The 21,709-nt window shown below is 35.7% G+C and overlaps 1 protein-coding gene across 6 annotated transcripts in view; it reads left to right on the forward strand.

Moving 5' to 3' along the window:
• The first annotated feature begins 7 nt into the window (after positions 1-7).
• Positions 8-21,709, forward strand: part of STARD13 (StAR related lipid transfer domain containing 13) — a 396,772-nt gene continuing 375,070 nt past the window's right edge. For 3 of the 6 annotated variants that reach the window (XM_081551853.1, XM_081551859.1, XM_081551852.1), the window contains exons 1-3: positions 8-94; positions 19,096-19,393; positions 21,303-21,438. The gene's annotated coding sequence lies outside the window, so the exon portion shown is untranslated. Of the gene's footprint in view, positions 189-19,095; positions 19,394-21,302; positions 21,468-21,709 lie in introns of all 6 variants that reach the window. The other 3 variants (XM_081551858.1, XM_081551856.1, XM_081551860.1) reach the window with 2 other exon arrangements.

Raw genomic sequence — 21,709 nt, forward strand, 5'->3', positions numbered from 1 at the left:
AGCGCTTGCGCATTGTGAGGACGTGCGCGCAGCGCGTACGTCTTTCTCCATCTTTGCACGTTTGCTGGCCCGGCAAGGCGGAAATGGTGGCGTAGTAGGTTTTTTTTTTCTTCCCGCCCACAGGGTTTGAGTTTCTGGCTGTGAGTCAGGTTTCTGGAAATCTTTGTGGAAAATTAATGGTATATGAGGTAAAAACTGAGGCTGTATTTTCCTCTTGAGTATTATGTGAGCCAAATGCCTGCTGGGCGCGGTCCCAATGCTGGGATGGGCCCAACCTTTCCTTCTAAATGTCTTCCTGAACCGGCTTGACCCACCCACTGTGTCTTTAAGCACCAGTCCTGAGGCGGTGAGGGTGTCACTAAGAGAAAGGAACGGAGGCAAATACACTATTCGTGAGGAACATAAAAGCGCTTCTTATTATGTAAAGAAGCATGTCTTTTTTAAGCAGTGCTTAAGAATTTAAGGAGTTAATTAGCTTTATTTTTCCCTTTCTGTCAAAAACACTTTATATTCTGTATTTTATGGTGTGGTTTTGGTCTTTATCAAATTTTAGCTAAAGTAAGGCTGTCCGTGCAAAGGGTTTGAAAGGAAAAGCATGTCCCTTTTCCAATATTACATGTCAGAGGCAAACCACTTAATAGACCATGGTAAACTGGTGAGAGTTCACTGCCTTTGTTTTGTGATGCAACATGGAAACAACCAAGTAGGTTGCAAAAATAAAATCTGTGTGAAACTGTACCAACCCAATTTTAATTTTAGACTATTTCTGAAAGTGTCAGATGCAAGGTACTCAGTTCTTCCAAGAAATTTCTAAAGCTTTGGTAAACACTTTTAACTTTGTATTTAAGAATTCTTCCCAGTCTGCAGCCTACATAAAAACTAAGTACTTGTGCAAGCCAGAGCAACAGAGACTTTTCAGCAGTTTTACTGAGAGAAACAGACTGGGGAATACAAGAAAGATAGCCTGCAGTAGCCACTTGCTACTTTTATCAAAAAACCATAAAACCTTTTCATGGTTTTGGTTGTAGGTGTTGTAAAGAGAGCAACTGTGGGTTAAGGAGTACCTTGATACTATATTTATGTGAAAAGCCAAAAAAAATTTTTTTCCCAAAAAAGTAGGCAATGCCACAGGATCATTGAAGACTCATCAACAATAGTGTGAGAAGGAGGCAAGATGGATTGGGAAGTAATTGAAACACTAATATTTAAACATTAGCCTTCCTTTAGATAAAATTTGATACAAGACCACGAAAAGGTCAGAGCTAAAGCAAATAGATGTGGAAAGCCTGATTAGGAAGACAGGAAAAATAGATTTTAGACTTCAAATAGAATATTTAGAATAAGGAGTAAGTTCATTGTATGGTTCACTTTTAGATATATTGCATTTAGCTGCTTATTTTAACTTTCAGTACGTTCCAGTCTTCCTGTGTCTCATATATAACCAACCTTAAATTGAGACAATGCTTAGTTTTGCCACCATTATACTAGTAACTCACGATAGCATAGTGCTTCATAGTAAAGAATTGTTAATTAATTCTGGCTATATGTATATATTCACAAATAGTGGCATTAAAATAGTTCCCTGCGAATACCCTCAACTCTTTGTCCCTGACTTCTGCTTTCCTGGCAAAACCCAGATCATAAATGAATTCACGCATTTATCTTTTCTGTACTTAGACCCAGGCAGCTTAACAATTCGGTGGACTAATGTGACCTCATCCAAATGGTCTCTCCTACTGTTTTCTGTAGTTATTTTGCTCTGTTTAAATGAAGTATCTCATTCTTTCTCTACACTTTTGGAATCACTTTCTCCTCAACCAGTGACTTTGCCTCATCCTTATTGGAAAAAGAATTGTGAGCCTCGCCAAGAATTCTCTCATCTTCCCACCATCTAGTCTACTTGCATCTGCCTCTTTATCTTTCCTTTGGTTTCACAGAATGATGAATCTTTCAATCACATGGCAACAGTTGAGATTGTTTTTAGTTTTAGCCATTTGAATGGATATATAGTGTTATTTCATTTTTGTGAAGTATGTTAAAAACTTTGCCCATTTTAAAAACTGAGTTGGTTTCCTTGTAATTAAGTTGTAGGAGTTATTTGCATACTACGTACACATCTTTTTTCTTTGTTGAGATATGATTGGCAAACAAAGCTGTGCGTGTTTATGTAAACACCTGTATGTATACACGTATATGTATAGAACTTAATAAGTTTGGAGTTAAGTATAAATCCACAAAACTCACCATAATGTAAGTCATAAATAGACCTATCACCTCTAAAAATTTCTTACTGCTTTTCAGTTTTTATTATTGAGTGATAAGAACATTTAGCATAAGCTCTACCCTCTTAGCAAATTTTAATACAGCATTGTTAACTGTAGGGACTATACTGTATAATAGAGTTCTAAGACTTAGTGATTGTGTCTAGCAAACTTTATACCCTTTGAATAATACCTCTCCTTTCTCCTTCCCTTGTATACTTTTTTTTTTTTTTTGGGTCAAAATGTGTGTTGTGAATATTTTTATTCCAGTTTGTAGCCTGTCTTTCATTTTCTTAATAACATTTTGAAGAAAAGTTGTTGTAGGTTTCATTTTTCTAGGAATTTATACATATTGTCCAAATACTAAAGTTCCCTAGCATAAAGTTGTAAATAAAGCCCTCTTACTATCTTTTTAATATTCACAGTATATTACATTTAGGCCTAAAATGCACTGAGGGTTAATTTTTCTATATGGTATTAATATAACAATAGGGGGTGATACCTTTATTTTTAAAAAATGAGAATCTAGTTATTCCAACAGCTTTTGTTGCAAAGATTCTCCTTTCCTCTACTGGATATCACCTTTGTACCTTGGTCAAAAATAAACTAATTTTCTGAGTCTCTATTCAATTCCCTTGATAAGCATAATGTATCCATGTGCCAACTTACCCAACTTTTTTTTTTCATTATTGTTTTGGCCATTCCAAGTTTTCGTGGGTTTTTTTATATTTTAATATAAATTTTACAATTGGTGTTTCAATTTCTAAAAAGTCTGTGGGATTTTGGTTGGAATTCTGGTGAATCTGTTGATCAGTTTGGGAAGACTTGACATTTTAAAAATACTGAATTTTGCTGTCTATGATTGTGTCATATCTCTCCCTCTATTTATTAATTTTGATCTTTGTCTTTGTAATTTCCAGCATAGAAGTCTTGCACATATATTGTTAAATTTATTCTTAAGTATCTCATGTCTTTTTATAAACATTTAAATTTTTAATTTATTATAAATGTACTTTAAATTGCATTTTTAGTTTATTGAGTCATATTTTTCAACTTCAGAATTTGTATTTGATTCTTATTTGTAGATTATTGTTCTCTAGTGAAATTCTGACATGGGCCTAATAGCTTCAACATTTAGGTCATCTATGGATCTTATTTCTATTCCCTTTCCTTATTTCTGTTTCCTAGTATGCCCAGAAATTCTTAATGGAATGCTGTCTTTGTTTGTGAAAAATATTAGGCTCTGAGTCATGTTTTGTTTTTTTTTTTTTACTTCCAGAGAAGATTTTACTTTTGCTTCTGTTAGGAAACTAAGCTTAGAGCAAAACACCATAACCTAAATGGCTTTCAGTCTGTTAGGTCTAGCCTATTTCAGCTTCATTCTTACTCCTCGGGTGGCCCTTTTTCTGTCCCAACTGAAAGCCTGAGGTGTTTTCAAAGGCTGTTCCTTCCTAGTTGCCTCTGAAGTCCAATTTATATTTTCTCATAACTATGGGACTTCTGAAAGATCTTGGCTTCCCTGCTTCTAAGCTGCCTGTTTCTAAATCACCCTTTCTGAGTGATTTCTCAGCCTCTGGAACAACTTTCAAAATTAGCAAATGAGTCAAGGGGAAAAACAGAGTTGAACATAGGCAGACTTGTCTGCACCTTCTCTTTAGGATCTTGTCCTTTCAAGATGCTATCAAAAAGATATTTTTTATATTTTTACCCAGCTTTTCTAATTCACAGTTTATAGGGATGACACTATTTTCTGTTTTTTAAGTCTATTACTGGCAGAAATAAATTTCTTTATTCTGAGAATCTCAATGATGCTACTTTTTTTTTTTTGGTACCATTGTCACCACTTCTTGTCCCCAAACATCAGAAACAACCCAGGAGACACACCAGTGGCTTGCTTTCTTGCTTCTGGAGGTGCCTCTAGGGCCTCCTAGAAGTAATACCCTCTTGCCACAGATGGCTTCCTAAGGAATACCCTTAACTCTCTTTAGAGTTTGCCTGACTCTGTCTTCTGCCCTGGCCTCCTTCCAATGAGGAGCTATGATGGTTCTACTTCTACCCAAACCAAACATTACTATGCTATAGCTGTAAATTCAGTCTCTCTCCATTGGTGCTTTCATGATACAAATATATGTTACAGTCAGGCAGGAAGAAGTGCATCCTATTATTTTTTATAGATAATTAGTTTTATATATATATATATATATATACACACACACACATACTCCCCAACAGAGAATGGATTTGATTTCTTACTGTAATTTCAAGTAATAATTATATACATTGCCTCCCAGTTTGTGCTATAGAAAGGCCAGAATGACCAGACTTTAACCTAGATCCTACCACTTCTTCCATGGGTGAAATTGAGCAAGTTAAGTTTTCTAAGCTTCAGTTTCCCTAACTTGAAAACCAAGAAGATGTCTGCTTTCCAGCGTGAAAAAAAATGATGGGCTTAAAAAAAAAGAAACTGCTTGTAATGTCTGATACATGATAGGTTTTATGATTACCTATAAAATTATTTCTGGAGAAAGGTAATTTTAACTTCAAGGGGAAGTGGTAAGCCATCCCCATGTGGCAGCCGTGTTTAAGAATCCATAATATTTCCAGATTTTTGCTCGTCAGTTTATTTTTGCTCATAGTTTATTTTATTCAGTAAACATTGATTGAACCTCTGTTAAATACTGAGCACTGCACCAGCACACTGGGATGCAAAAACAGTGGAATAACTTTCCTCCCAGCTGTGTAGATATAGCTTTTCCATTTTATTGAAAGACAGGTCAGGAGGGGCCACTGTGAGTAGATCCTCCTTGTCCAAGGTAAGGAGCAAAGGCTGCACTTTGCTGGAGCAGCTGTGAAGAGATATCCCATGTCCAAAGTAAGAGAAACCCAAGTAAGATGGTAGGTGTTGTGAGACGGCATCAGAGGGCAGACACACTGAAACTATAATTACAGAAAACTAGCCAATCTGATCACATGGACCACAGCCTTGTCTATCTCAATGAAACTAAGCCATGCCATGTGGGGCCACCCAAGACGGATGGGTCATGGTGGAGAGGTCTGACAGAATGTGGTCCACTGGAGAAGGGCATGGCAAACCACTTCAGTATTCTTTCTTTCAGAATCCCATGAACAGTATGAAAAGGCAAAAAGATAGGACTGAAAGATGAACTCCCCAAGTCGGTAGGTGCCCAGTATGCTACTGGAGGTCGGTGGAGAAATAACTCCAGAAAGAATGATGGGATGGAGCCAAAGCAAAAACAATACCCAGCTGTGGATGTGACTGGTGATAGAAGCAAAGTCTGATGCTGTGAAGAGCAATATTGCATAGGAACCTGGAATGTTAGGTCCATGAATCAAGGCAAATTGGAAGTGGTCAAACAAGAGATGGCAAGAGTGAACAGTGACACTCTAGGAATCAGCAAACTAAAATGGACTGGAATGGGTGAATCAACTCAGATGACCATTATATCTACCACTGTGGGCAGGAATGCCTTAGAAGAAATGGAGTAGCCATCATAGTCAACAAAAGAGTCCGAAATGCAGTACTAGGATGCAATCTAAAACACGACAGAGTGATCTCTGTTCGTTTCCAAGGCAAACCATTCAATATCACGGTAATACAAGTCTGTGCCCTGACCAGTAACGCTGAAGAAGCTGAACTTGAACGGTTCTATGAAGACCTACAAGACCTTTTAGAACTAACACCCAAAGATGGCCTTTTCATTATATGGGACTGGAATGCAAATGTAGGAAGTCAGGAAACACCTGGCATAACAGGCAAATTTGGCCTTGAAGTACAGAATGAAGCAGGGCAAAGACTAATAGAGTTTTACCAAGAGAACTCACTGGTCATAGCAAACACCCTCTTCCAACAACACAAGAGAAGACTCTACACATGGACCTCACCAGATGGTCAACACCGAAATCAGATTGATTATATTCTTTGCAGCCAAAGATGGAGAAGCTCTATACCATCAGCAAAAACAAGACTGGAGGCAGACTGTGGCTCAGATCATGAACTCCTTTTTAGAAAATTCAGACTTAAATTGAAGAAAGTAGGGAAAACCACTAGACCATTCAGATGTGACGTAAATCAAATCCCTTATGATTATACAGTGGAAGTGACAAGTAAATTTAAGGGTCTAGATTTGATAGTCAGAGTGCCTGATGAACTATGGACAGAGATTTGTGACATTGTACAGGAGACAGGGATCAAAACCATCCCCAAGAAAAAGAAATGCAAAAAAGCAAAATGGCTGTCTGAGAAGGCCGTACAAATAGCTGTGGAAAGAAGAGAAGCGAAAAGCAAACGAGAAAAGGAAAGATATACCCATTTGAATGCAGAGTCCCAAAGAATAGCAAGGAGAGATAAGAAAGCCTTCCTCAGCAATCAATGCAAAGAAATAGAGGAAAACAACAGAATGAGAAAGTCTAGAGATCTCTTCAAGAAAATTAGAGATACCAAGGGAACATTTCACGCAAAGATGGGCTCAATAAAGGACAAAAATGGTATGGACCTAACAGAAGCAGAAGATATTAAGAAAAGGTGGCAAGAATACACAGAAGAACTGTACAAAAAAGATCTTCATGACCTAGTTAATCACGATGGTGTGATCACTCACCTAGAGCCAGACATCCTGGAATGTGAAGTCAAGCAGGCCTTAGAAAGCATCACTATGAACAAAGCTAGTGGAGGTGATGGAATTCCAGTTGAGCTATTTCAAATCCTCAAAGATGCTGCTGTGAAACAGCTGCACTCAATATGCCAGCAAATCTGGAAAACTCAGCAGTGGCCACAGGACTGGAAAAGGTCAGTTTTCGTTCCAATCCCAAAGAAAGGCAATGCCAAAGAATGCTCAAACTACCATACAACTGCACTCATCTCACACGCTAGTAAAGTAATGTTCAAAATTCTCCAAGCAAGGCTTCAGCAATATGTGAACTGTGAACTTCCAGATGTTCAAGTTGGTTTTAGAAAAGGCAGAGGAACCAGAGATCAAATTGCCAACATCTGATGGATCATCGTAAAAGCAAGAGAGTTCCAGGAAAACATCTATTTCTGCTTTATTGACTATGCCAAAGCCTTTGACTTTGTGGATCACAATAAACTCTGGAAAATTCTGAAAGAGAGGGAAACACCAGACCATCTGACCTGTCTCTTGAGATACCTGTATGCAGGTCAGGAAGCAACAGTTAGAACTGCACATGGAACAACAAACTGGTTCCAAATAGGAAAAGGAGTATGTCAAGGCTATATATTGTCACCCTGCTTATTTAACTTATATGCAGAGTATATCATGAGAAACGCTGGGCTGGAAGAAGCACAAGCTGGAATCAAGATTGACAAGAGAAATATCAGTAACCTCAGATATGCAGATGACACCACCCTTATGGCAAAAACCGAAGAAGAACTAAAGAGCCTCCTGATGAAAGTGAAAGTGGAGAGTGAAAAAGTTGGCTTAAAGCTCAACGTTCAGAAAACTAAGATCATGGCATCTGGTCCCATCACTTCATGGGAAGTAGATGGGGAAACAGTGGAAACAGTGTCAGACTTTATTTTTTTGGACTCCAAAATCACTGCTGATGGTAACTGCAGCCATGAAATTAAAAGATGCTTACTCCTTGGAAGGAAGGTTATGACCAACCTAGATAGCATATTTAAAAGCAGAGACATTACTTTGCCAACAAAGGTCCGTCTAGTTAAGGCTATGGTTTTTCCAGTAATCATGTATGAATGTGAGAGTTGGACGGTGAAGAAAGCTGAGCACCGAAGAATTGATGCTTTTGAACTGTGGTATTGGAGAAGACTCTTGAGAGTCCCTTGGACAAGAAGATCCAACCAGTCCATCCTAAAGATCAGTCCTGGGTGTTCATTGTAAGGACTGGTGTTGAACCTGAAACCTCAATACTTTGGCCACCTCATGTGAAGAGTTGACTCATTGGAAAAGACCCTAATGCTGGGAAGGATTAGGGGCAGGAGGAGAAGGGGACAACAGAGGATGAGATGGCTGGATGGCATTACCGACTCGATGGACATGGGTTTGGATAAACTCCAGGAGTTGGTGATGGACAGGGAGGCCTGGCGTGCTGCAATTCATGGGGTTGCAAAGAGTCGGACATGACTGAGCAACTGAACTGAACTGAAAGACAGAATTGTTCATTCGAAACAGTTTTACTTTTATTTCGTGTTCAAATATAAGACTTTGTTGTTTCATTCTCTTGCTGCTATTTAACAAATCTTGAAAAAGTATTTGTTACCTAGAATGAAGCCTATTAGAATAACCTAGAGTAAAATTTAGTTTAAAGGAGCTCTAATATGTGTGACTTCCATGGGACTTTTGTTACTAACAAACCAATAGACCAGTGTACTGAAGCAGTGTCATAAAACAGAACCTGACTTCTGCTCTAGTGTACTAATAATTAGCTTGATTCATCCAGAGATTAGAGAATAGGCTGTTATCAAACAATGGAGGGAAGTTCTGTTCAGCATACTGGTGGAGGACTTACTTTAAAGAGGAAAACTAGTTTGTTTTGTAGTTGAATGTTCACTAAAAGAACTGTCTTTCAGCTTTTCCCTTTTGACTCTGCTCTTTAACTTTTTCTAGTTCAGATAGATGTGGCGGTGGTGGTGATTTAGTCACTACATCATGTCCAACTCTTGCAACCCATGGACTGTAGCCCGCCAGGCTTCTCTGTCCACGGGATTCTCTAGGCAAGAATACTGGAGTGCGTTGCCATTTCCTTCTCCAGGGGATCTTCCCAACCTAGGAATTGAACCCAGGTCTCCTGCATTGCAACAGATTCTTTACCAACTGAACTGTGAGGGAAGTTGTAAGCTCCTTGAATACAGAGCCTTGTCAGACAGTTGTAAACTGCTTGAATACAAAGCCTTGTCTTCAGTTTTTATCATGTCTTCTCATACCCATCCCTAATCTGTGCCTAATTCCGGTCCTGCCAGGGAGCATAATAGTTGTATAGTAAGTTTGGACTGAGTAATTTCATAACATCCTCATATCTAGTAGGAGATTCTCCCATGATAAGAGAATATCTTTCAAAATTGAATATTCTGTTTTCTGAGGCTGATTTGCTTTATTATTTGGTGGTTTGTTTTCATTTTCCTAATAGTAGAATAAACATGTAGCTTTGAACAGATTTTTTAAAATTCTCATAGTTATGATCATAAAATTATCCAAATTAGTCACACAGATTAAATTTTCTAATTTAATTACTTTAAAAATGTGCAAAGAAGTAATGGCAATACAATTTCATCATCTTATTGACCATTTCTATCATGCTGCACCATTTTGTTTTCCATGTTTGAATTTGCAGTTATTTAATTGTATCACTGTGGTTTGCTTTTTTTAATTGTATCTATTCTATAATTAGTAAACTTATTTGTATTTCCTTTGGAACCGTCATATATTTAGTTCACTTACACGCACACAGAAAATGAAATACCAAATCTACACTAGTTTTCCCATAACCCTGCTCTATTAATGTCTTAAAAATCACTAAATACTCTTATTCCAGATCCTGATTAGGTTGAGCTAGAGTGTCAGATCTGACCTCTATGTGTTCTATAAGGGATTTTTCAGTCCTGTTACATTCCAATAATTTAAGTATACATTTTCTGGCCATCATCTTGCCTTTTATAATGTGCTTAGATGGGATCAGTAAAACAAATGTGCCCTTCATTTCCCTGAATGGGGTTATTGTAGAGAAATAATAAGTCATAAATAAGGGTTCAAAATTTCCTTTATCCCCAAAGCACAAATTGTCATATTGAGGGATGGAATGTATTTACTTCAGTTTTTGTGGTAAGAAAAAAAATAAGCTTTATATATTCAAGGTAAAGTTGACATTAGTGCAAACCAACATGATATATTCTAAGAACTACCTCCCAAACACACACAATTTAAAGAACACCTGTGTCATATCCTTTTACCATATAATTGAATTATTTTAAAAGTCAAATAATTGACATTTTCTCTCATTTTATCTACCTCTTGAAGCTTTAATTTTAAATTTTGCAAAAAATTATATCCTTAATTTATGCCTAAAATTTTCTCTGATTAAACTTAAAATGCAAATTATTTTACATAGATGTATTAATGTTGAATTGTTACAGTTCAAAAATAAATTTTACTTCCTAAACTTATTTTAAACCATCAATATTTAATTTTTATCATGATTAAATACTTAATCATCTATCCTACACTGCTTTTAAGTCGCCAATATCAACATTTAAAGGAATACTTGGAGCTAAAATGTCCAGTTCTTTTTTTTACTTGTTAAAAAACTTTTGGCTACTCATATTCAGATTTATATGCAATAATGGAAACTGATTTTTGCTTTTCCTTATATTCTGTGCAAAGTTGGAAAAAGTTACTAGATAAGAAAGGGATGATGTCTTCTTTCATCGAGAAACTGTTCATTTTAGTTTTCCCTACTATCTTTGGGATTAATGTTTCACATGTAATGAATAGTTTGCATAATAGAAGGCCATAGCTTATGGAATAATGAAACAAGATTGTTTTTATAAAGTAATGTTAAAAAAGATCCAAATCCTATCCTCATGGTGCTTGTAGTAGGCACTTAGTGACTAGATTAAAAAGGAAAATATATCCAAAGAGCATGTAGGTGTTCTATAACCATTTTTAGCAATGTTTCAGCAGTAAATTCTGTGTCTAAAGGAAATATATTAGAAAAGAAAATGTTGGGCTTCCCAGGTGGCACAGTGGTAAAGAATCTGCCTGCTACAGCAGGAGACTAAGAGATGTAGGTTTGATCCCAGGGTCAGGAAGATCCCCATTTTCTTTTTCTCCTATATAACATTGTACACGATCACAAAATATGGGTATGAAAAAAAATTAAAACTTCCAATTTTAAGCATCTTTAAAACAAAAGTTATATAACTAAAGTAATTGAAAAGCAAGAGACCTTTTAAAATCGTTGAATTCAAAAATCTACATATAGAATTACATTTAAATCCAAAGAGAAAACGCCCTTCTTTTCTGTCATAACTTTCTACTTCTTCACCAACTCTTTCCATGCTTCGTGCAGGATATTCATATATTGCTTAGAGGCAACTTTACACAGACAGAAGTATTGTTATCCAGTTACTTCATATGGTTCTCACCGAACTTGGGTACCATTCCAAAGAAGATAGTCTTATTCCAAAAGTCTGATACCACAAAATAACATAATTTTTAAAGTCCTGATGTTTAATGGTAGGAGACTTCAAGGCATAAAATAAAGAGACATTCAATTAATAATGAAAAATTTGAGATAGAAAAAGTGAAAAGTTGACTAACAAAAGGGCTGCTTTGTTGGTTTCCCTGGCCTACCCTAAAACATTTCTGTTGCGATGTCCTAACTCTTCTTATATCTACTTATTGATCAGTCATCAATTATTATTGAAAAATTCTAGATGCAAAGTTCTAACCAGTATTCTAATAATTTTGATATCAGTTGGAGAAAAAAAGACACTCACCCAGTGGGAAATACCTTATGATCAAGTGTGAGGTGGTGTGTCTCGACTGTAATAGCAAAGAAGGACAGGATAAGAAAAGCCATCAGTTGTTAAGGGCTTAGTATGTGCCGAGAGTTGTCTACACACAATCTCTAATAGTCCTTATAGTCAGATCAAGATGGCTTCTCCATGGAACAGGTCAAGTTTACTCAGGAGTTCGAAGCTTTGATTGACATCAAACTTTCCAATTGTAAACAAGGGCCATGGTTTTAAGCTAACATATGACCTAACCTTGTTATTCCTGACCTTTTTCAATCTATGTCAGTATAAACTAATTTTTTTTTTTACCAGATGTAATCTTTTGCTGAATGGAAATAACTTTACAAGGTGAAAAGAAAGCTTTATTTTTTCTTTCTGTCTACCTTCAACTGTATAGAATGGACTATTTCTTCACCTTTTAAATGATTTCTATGGTGATTCTCATAGCTTTTCCAATCATTCTTAAAAATAAAAATATCCTTTGGTCACCTTTGGGCACAAGAAGTGTCGCTTAAATATTCTGAATCTCCAGGGCACGTGTAATATCACAACTCCATAGTCTTACCTTATTTGAAGCTTATCCTCAGTGTTGAGAGTGTTTCAGGCTGAGAGACTTGCAGCGTTTGAGTTCTCCTTTGTTTCTTTCTCATTCTACTGCTTCCTCACGCAGTGTACAAGCTCTGAGGTCTGATCCTCCAGGGCTGGACCACTGTTAAAAGGATTGGAGAAAAAGATTCAGGTTTACATGGCCACTATTGTGGCAATCTGGAACTGACAGTCTGGGGAATCTGATATTTAAAGAAGGCTCTTTAGATTCTTCTGCCTGGAATTTCCAACTACAGTATTCAAATATTGTCCTTTTTGCTAAGTGACCACTGAGGACTTCAACCAACACTTAGTCGTAGACATCAGATTTCATCCCACCAAGATCCTTTCTGTTGAAATCCCAGTGCCCTTTCAAGTGGCTTTCTCCTTTAGATGTATCTCTTGGGTAAATTAGTCTCTTTTAAAAGACATTTGCTTCCCTGGTGACTCAGATGATAAACAATCCGCCTGCAATGCGGGACGCCTGGGTTCAGTCTCTGGGTTGGGAAGATCCCCTGGAGGAGAGCATGGCAACCCACTCCAGTATTCTTGCCTGGAGAATCCCCATGGACAGAGGAGCCTGGCAGGCTACAGTCCTTGGGGTCTGTAGCCCCCAGGAAAGAGTCGGACATGACTAAGCGACTAACACTTCCACTTCCAAAAGATATTTTGGCTTATCTCTCTGTCTGGTCAGTGTTCATATGGTTCATAAGACCACTTGTCTTTCCTTGGCCTGCTTGTGTGTAAAAGAGCTCCTAACATGGCTCTTTCTCTCTGCTCTGCTGCCTTAAGCCGATATGGCCACTGCTACACTTTTACATTTCTCACGTCTGAGTCAGACACCAGATATAAATCGAATTAATTCATAATTTCATGAGATACAAATACACAATTTCTCAGAAGCACAGCTTTTTTTTGGTAACCCCCCAAAACAAACTTTTATCCTGTGTTTTCAGGAAAAGAATTTGTACACACATCTCACTATACACAAAACTCAATTACAGGTGTATTAAGAGCACTCAAGAGAGAAAGTCAAAGTTTTAAAACTTTTAGAAAGTTTTTTATGACTTTTGTTGTTGCTTAGTTGCTAAGTCATGTCTGACTCTTTTGCAACCCTGTAGACTGTAGCCTGCCAGACTCTTCTGTCCATGGGATTTCCCAGGCAAGAATACTGGAGTGGGTTGCCATTTCCTTCTCCAGGGGATCTTGCCAACCCAGGGATCAAATAGATGTCTCCTGTGTGTCTCCTGCATTACAGGCAGGTCCTTTACTGGCTAAGCCACTTTGGGTAATTTTTAAAGGACTTTGGGTAACTTTTAAAAAGGGACTGAGAAAAAGAGCAAGATATCAAAGAAGAAGAAAACTGAAGGGACCAGAAGAAATGCTGAAAACTATAATTCAGGAAACTTTTTCTAAAAAAGAATTTGAAGTTACTCATTATATACTTAAGAATATTGATCCACAATGACTAACACCAAGATATTGTAGTGTACTGGGTTTAAAGAAAAATAAAATATTTGACTATCTAGAAAGAAGAAAAGAACACATGATTTACAAGACATTTCAATTAGATAATTATCAGACTTCAAGAACAACACTTTATGCTCAAAGAAAATAAGTTTATCTTATTAATACACTCAAGGAAAGAAAATGAGTCAAGCATTTTGTATCTAGCAAAATTGACTTACAAGTAAAAAGGGCACAGGGGCTCATTAGCCCTTTCTGAAGAAATCTACTAGAGAATCAACTTCAGGTAATCACATGACCAGAAAGGCATACAGTTTGTAAAATTGAGACTGGAAAACTATGTAGAAAAACTCTTAGGTTTTTCAACAGATAACTTGTAGCAAAAATTAAGTTTTTAATTAAAAGAGGCTTAAAAGACACACCAAAAAGTATATAAAGGAGCAAGACTAGCATTATAGGATACATATTTGACTGGTGAAACTGGAAAATGCAAGGAAATAATTACTGTAAACAGATAATGATTCCTTATAGAAGGAAGAATGGGGTTGCAATCAGTGTGGAGTATTTAAGAGTTGTTTTGCATTGTGGAGGGGAATTTTAGGGACACTTTTACTTCTTGAACCGATGGTAGTTAGATTGTTCACCTGTGAGTAATTCATTAAGCTATTTTGTGTACTTTTCTATTTTTGTACTTTCTTTTACAATAAAAATGTTATTTTGAAAAACTGGTCACAGAGAGGAGGGAGCAGAGAGGCAAGGGAGAGTTAAACTTCAATGAGAAATGTTGAGATACTGATGTCTATAATGCATGTTTAAAATCTTTTGATATTTATATAATCTTATATGTCTTAATATAAGTCTCAGTTGTAAAATATAATACAAAAACAAAAATCCACAAGGTTCCCATTACCTACAGGTGAAAGTCAAATTCCTTAATATGTAGCATTTTATCTGAGGACCACATTTCATTTTCATACATCATTTGCTTCCATTATCCCCTAGGCATCAACAGATGGAGTCAGATAAAAATCCTCACTATTGTTGAGTATGCTGTATTCTTTTTGTGTTTTCATGCCCTTGGGATTCCCTTCCTCTGAAATACTAGTATTATTCCTTCAAAACTCAGTTAAAGGTTATTTCCTCTATGAACTCTTCTTTCTCCCCAGGCAGAATTATTTACTCTTTTGTCTGTGTTCCCATATCATTTTATATGATACTTTGTCTTAAATCTCTGTAATATTATGTCTACATGACCTTTTCTCTGTAGGCTAGAGCTCTTAAAGAAAATATGTTGTATTTATTTTGTTTTCCCTGCACTTGGACAGTGCTTGGCATATGAGTGAATGAATGAGAAGAGACAGGAAATTGATTAGCTCCAAAGATACTTTGCCTAAGAAAACCTTTGGGTGCGGGGAAAGATGCAGTTACCTAATCAACTATGTACAAGTGGAAAAACAAACAAAAGGCCATGGGACTACAAACGCTTGTCTTATATGTCACTCTGTTAAGTAGAACTGTGCATCATGTGAGTCTTCTGTGTTCACACATCTCATGTTTTATTCTGTCACTTTTATCCATCTTTAATAGATGATATCGCAGGATTTAAAAGAGACATATTAGTTCTTCAACTGGTATGGTGCCTTCTTCTTAGTCTGTTCATGTTGGTGATGTTTTGTGGTGATTGATCAGAAAGGGTATAGTCATAGCTCTCACAGAGAAGACAATACAGTTAAAACTCTGGCATCTTGAAGCTGTGACAATATTCTGGGTAAAATATGGGCCAAAAAATTAAACGGGAAGTAAGAAAACTTGGTGAGTAGGTCTTATTAACATTCCCATTTTAATCCAATGAGCCAGCAGAGGCATAGAGAATTTAAGTAACTTGCTCAAGTCACCACAGTAAGCACAGAAATCAGGACCTGAATTTAGCCAGCAGCCTGCTTTCACTACACTGAATACAAGCACTAAATAAATGGTGGTTATCATTGTTCCTATGGAGAAAGGGACTCTTTGTGTCCAGCTTTAGGAATATGAAAAATGAGGACCTCTCATTTCTCAGATAGACCTGGAATCAAATGTCTTTTTTGGTCATTTAGCAGGATAAGTTAATTAGTCTCAGTTACGGGAAGAACAGATTAGAAAATTGTCAAAAATAAATTTAATACAAATTACTTTACAGAGCTTGGGAAAATTTTCACATGTGTTTAAATTTCTTCTTTGTATTCTTAGTGTGTCTTGAAAGTTAATTACACAAGCTTTTTTGAGATACAGAACTAAACTATTACTTGAAAAATAAATGGCAAGGGCAACTTTCAGTCTATGCACAGTTTTGACCATTTATATTTGGGATCAAAATTTATGTTACATGATTTATACGTGTTGTTGCAACTAGATATTAATAGTTTAAGTGTTTTAAAATATTTTAATTGTTTTTAAAGTGGATATTTCTTTATAAATGTTGTGCTTTCCTCCAATAAAGATCAAATTAATTATCTTCAATCTCTAAGTCAGTTAGCTAGTGAGAGTCTTCTTTGCAAATAAATTAAAGGATGGCATGCTATACCAGTTTGGACAATCAGCAGCAGTGAACCACCTCATTCCTTGCTATATTTGTATAAGTGTAAATGTCTTATCTTAGGAACTTTTTCCTAAGCTCTCTTTATATGAAATTCAAACAAAGATTAGGAAGATAATTTTGTTATTCGGTTTTTTTTTTGCAATCCTGTGTCATGGCTTGATTGTATGTAGCAGAAAAAAATCAATGATTATTACATCAATGAGGTTTAGTATTCTAGGGCTAATACCTATACATAGGAACCTTTCAAAATAGCTACAAGGGTAGCATTTAAAAGTCTTCTTGTTGAAGTAGGAAAAACAAAGAGACATTGTTTAAATAAAATGTGAACTATAAAAAGTAAGTAATGGATAAAGACCCAGGAAAAAAATATTTCAAAGTCAGATATTATTTCTCAAAAAGCTAAGTCTCAGGAAAAATTCTTGTTTGGTTATGTTGTAGTTACAAAAATATTAAACTGTTAAAACTATGTATTTAAAGTATTGTAGTTGTATTGTAGTAAAGGATAAAAATAAATTCCAGTAAGGAACAAAACCTAATTAAGTATTTCTCTGCCTTCATCCATTTTTTCCAAAGAAGAAAACAGTTTTGTTCCTCTAGCCACTAGGGCTTCCCATTTGTAATGATGTTAATAAAACACCTCAAATTCTTGTCATTATTTAAAACTCACATCACTTGATCCTCAGAACAGCCCAAAGGCAGAGCACATATTGTATTTTTTCTGTTTTTACAGTTTTATTCTTTTATCCATTCATTTACCTGTGATGTACTAACATAACAATAGCTAACATTAATTCACAACTTGCTATGTATCAGACACACTTTCAAGTGTTTCACACATATAAACTCCCTACAATCTAGTGAGTACAAAATATTATTTATTTTTGGTTTTACAGATGAGGCAACCGAAATATAAAGAAGAAATATTTATTTATAGTCCCACAGCTAGTGAGTGGCACAGCCTGACTTTGAACCCATTACTCTAGCTCCAGAGCTCACATGTTTAATCACTCTTCTCCTCTCTTGGTATGGTAGCTATAAAAACCCATGATCTTATGAAATAGACAAGCAGAGAAGGACATGGGAAAAATTGTTGTTTGTTCAACAAAGATTTATTGAATACTCATTCTGATTCAAACACTGTGCTAGGTATTTGGTGGGAAATTAAACAGACCTCCTCTTTACCCTCCTAGAGCTTACAGTTTAACATAGAAGATGCTCATTAAACAGATTACAATAAGTATGCAAGACAAATGTTTTGCTAGAGGAAATATAGGAATTCACAGAAACATCTGCCAGGAGTGATGAAGGGCTTCCCAGAGGCAGTGGTGATTAAGCTGATATTTAACAAGTAAGTTGGCTTATCTACCTTGAGTCTGTCTAACCTTAATTCTAGGCTCTTTCATCTAGACAATATAAATAGAACAGAAACAAGAGGGCTATAATAGCAAATACAGCATGATTTTCAAAGTGCAAGAGTCTACATAGGTCTGCTAATAAATTTGAAAAACTTCATGTAATAGACAATGTAATAACATTTTTTGTCAAAATTCACTCAGTAGTTACTTATCAAAATAGACCATAAACCAATAGGAGAAATCTTTAAAGTTATCAAACCACCTCTAAGGGTCAAGCAGTTTTGTCTATGGGTTCTTTGAGATTTTAAAAAAATGGATAATTTTCATGCAGTATAAATTTTCTATATCTTATTTACAGAGTTGCACAGATTCCATATTTATTTTGTGAAACTAATGTTTTCTTGACACAAAATAGGACCAAAAAAAATGAATATGGATTCAAAAAGATCAACGAAATTCTTCCAAAAATGAAAATCAACAAAATTAAAAGGAACTGCTTCCACACAACCATGTACAGTTGGTCTCAAGAATATAAGGATAGTTTAATAATTATGAATCTATTACTATGGTTCATTGATAAGACTAGTTATCGAAAGGGCATTTGACAAATTCCAACCTTCATTATGATAAATAATCTTAAAAACTAGAAGGGTACTTTGATAATATAATACAGAAGTGCATGGTTGGTTTAACATGGTAAGATTAATGTAATTTATAAATTAAGAGATTAAAGAAGAAAAATTTGATCATCTTAATACATGGAGAAAATGCATTCAGTAAAATTCAGCATCCTTTCTTATAAAAATTTTTTTATCAAAAGAAAAACTGCCTGATTTAGGAAAATAAAACCCAGTACTGTCAGCATCATGGTTAAATGCTGAAATACTGGAAGCACTCTCCTTAAAATCAGAAATGGAATCAGGCAGAACGTCTTCTCTTCCCACCCCTGATTGGAGGCCTAGCTTATTTATAAGGAAAATAAAAGAAATTAACATATGAGGAATGGTAAAGAAACAAAATTACCATTTATCCCCTATGTAAGAGTACAAAGACAATCCCCCCAAAATGTATAAAATTGATCAGAAGGCTTACAAATATTTATGGAAATAACATCAATTAAAAAAATCAACTGCATTACTATATACAAGTAACAAGATTTATAAAATGTAATTTTATGAAAGAATCTTATTTATAAGAAGCATCAAAATTATAAAGTGGCTAGCATACTTTCAATAAGTGCTGTAAGTGGCCATGTCTGGGCCACAGGAACACTGCAAAGCTGCTGGGTTGTAGTGGTTAATTCTTTCCTGCAGTTAGAACCCCATTTCCTTGTCTTCACAGGTATCTGTCTTCAGTAGGGCTAACAGGAGCCCAAACCTGTTATCCAGCTGACCAAAGACTGTGATAGAACAGACCCTTGCTGAGATTTAGACTGGAGAGGTTGTGGAAGTGAGACTGGGCCAAGATACAAAGAGAAATATGGAGGAAGAAAGAAGTAACTGAGAAGAATCAAGAGATCTTCGCACTCTCAGTTGCTGTGTGATCCTAGTCAACAAACTTGTTCTCTTTAGGAATTATTTTTATAAAATTTGACCAATAAGAGCCCACCTCACAGAATTACTAAGAAGAAAAAAATGAGGTAATCCATATGAAAGTATCATACACAGGCTGTTGTGCTTAATATTCTGTCATCAAATGTTAGGTTTTTCTGAATAAAATGCAGTCCCTAACTTCTCAAAGAAAAAGAGGCTGTGTTACAACATCCACCATAGCAGTACTGAAGGGGCTTTCATGTAGCATGTAGCATGCTATCGAAACAGGTGCCAGCATCATCCTCGTTTTATAAATTAACCCACAGTGGTTATTCCTCTAGGTACCTGTCAAACTGTCCATACCCGCCAGCAGAAATAGACATTAGCAGTAGAAGAGTGTAGTACTTATTGGCCAACTCATTGGTCAACTCACTGTATTGCCAGCACCCCTGACTGCCTGTCCAGTGTGTTCTAACTTGTCAGTGTTTTTTCCCCCAATTTAATAACTTTCATACCTTTTAAAATCACTGTGCATGTGAATTAAGACAAGACCCTATTAGATCCTTCATGGTCTTTTCTCAAGGGCAGAATGTGAACACATTCTTCTATGTCCTTTAAACTCTTCTCAGACAGTTTTGAATTAGTAAATTTCTGTTCAAAAGATCAAATGGGGAATTCTTCCCAAAATGTAAATATGTAAACCATATTATTACTAGCACAGCATATTATTATTATTCTCATCATTGTATTTCTTTTCCCCACAGTAGAATTTCTATAAGCATCAAGAGTAAGAAAACTATAATTTCCATGCAGAATATTTAAAGATTCTGCTCCGACTTGGCATGTTCCTTTGTACTCACATTCCACTGGCCAAATATGCCAGGCACAAAGAAGTGTTCACTAGAAGTCAGAGGTATTCTTTTATAGGTGACTAAATTTAGATTTGAGGAAATTAAGTCAAAGTTTATATAGTCAGTATTTGACAGTGCTAGATTTACACATAAGCCAGTGTATTCTAGATATTTATTTTCCACTCTGAAGAACAGTGATGAGCAGTGACTAAACTTTTAGTTAAGTGAAAAATTCACATTTCCAACCTGTCCTTTTTTCTGAAAACATTGGTCCTTTTTTCAGAAGCAATAAACCAGGACAGGACACTGCAGTGGAGGCTTCTAGGTAACTTACATAAGGCACATGGACACGGAGAGATGTGGCAGACTTCTAGGTGATAGAAAGAGTTAGTAAAGGAAAACTTGACTCCAATAAGAATTAATCTAACATTTTGGAAAAAGAACTTACTCTGTATTTGAAAAGTTTAGGATTCTCTTTATGCTGATGACTTACTCCACTCATTTTACTTCTACACCTAACCTTTGGAAATAAAATTTTATAATTTGTTCCCTACTGTTACAAAATACAAGTCTTCCCTAGTGGTTCAGTCAGTAAAGAGTCTGCCTACAATTCAGGACACCCAGGTTCAATCCCTGGAGAAGGAAATGGCAACCCACTCCAGTATTCTTGCCTGGAGAATTCCATGGACAGAGGAACCTAGTGAGCTGCATAGTCCATTGGCTCACAAAGAGTCAGACACGACTGAGTGACTAACACTTTCACTTTCATTACAAAATATATAAATTGAGATCTTAAAGCTTAAAAGAGTACTTTGGCTCTAAATGAGCCACCTTTATTTCAAGTTTTTAACAAACTTTTGGTTTTGTTTTTTTCAAAAAGTTTATGGCAATATAGTACTATGTATTACCTTGGTAGTTTAAACTTATATTTACTTATAAACTTATATTTACAAGTTCACAGGCTTTACCAGGGTTGATCTTACTGAGCCTAAGTATAAATATCTCTGGAGAAATTATTACTATTTAGGAATATTCTCACATTTTATATTAGCTTTCAAAACAATCCTGGTTTTTTAAAAATGTATTTTTATTAAATAATTCACTTGAATATTCCTAAGAATAATTCTTTCTATGTGTAAAACTTGTTTAAAAATGTTTTCTACAGAATTCTATAAACCTGAAGAGTAATCTTTTAGAAAAATCATCAGAAGGAGGGAATTTGTGGAAATAAAACTGGAAACATTCAGAATCTTGATGGTGTGTCAAACCAAATGTCAACTGGAGCTCAGCCAAAAACTCAAGTGAGTAGCTTTCTTACAGAATATTCCAGGTGTAGTGCCGTGCCCCACTCATGCAGTGAAGAGAGTGCCATACTTGAACGTTCTCTGTTACTTTTTGTGTTTTAAGTTAAACATTAAGTTGACTTTCTTTTTACTGTAGCATGGTTTGTAATAAAAACATATATAGTTAATATTTATAAAATTACAAAAAAGTACATTCTGTGATTTTAAGATAAAATCAGTAGTCTATTGTGATATGTAGAGTTATAGCAATGGATTGTATACACTTCAA

This window comes from Giraffa tippelskirchi, chromosome 12 (genome assembly GCF_054371585.1).
Source record: "Giraffa tippelskirchi isolate mGirTip1 chromosome 12, T2T-mGirTip1v1.2.pri, whole genome shotgun sequence".
Lineage (NCBI taxonomy): Eukaryota > Metazoa > Chordata > Mammalia > Artiodactyla > Giraffidae > Giraffa > Giraffa tippelskirchi.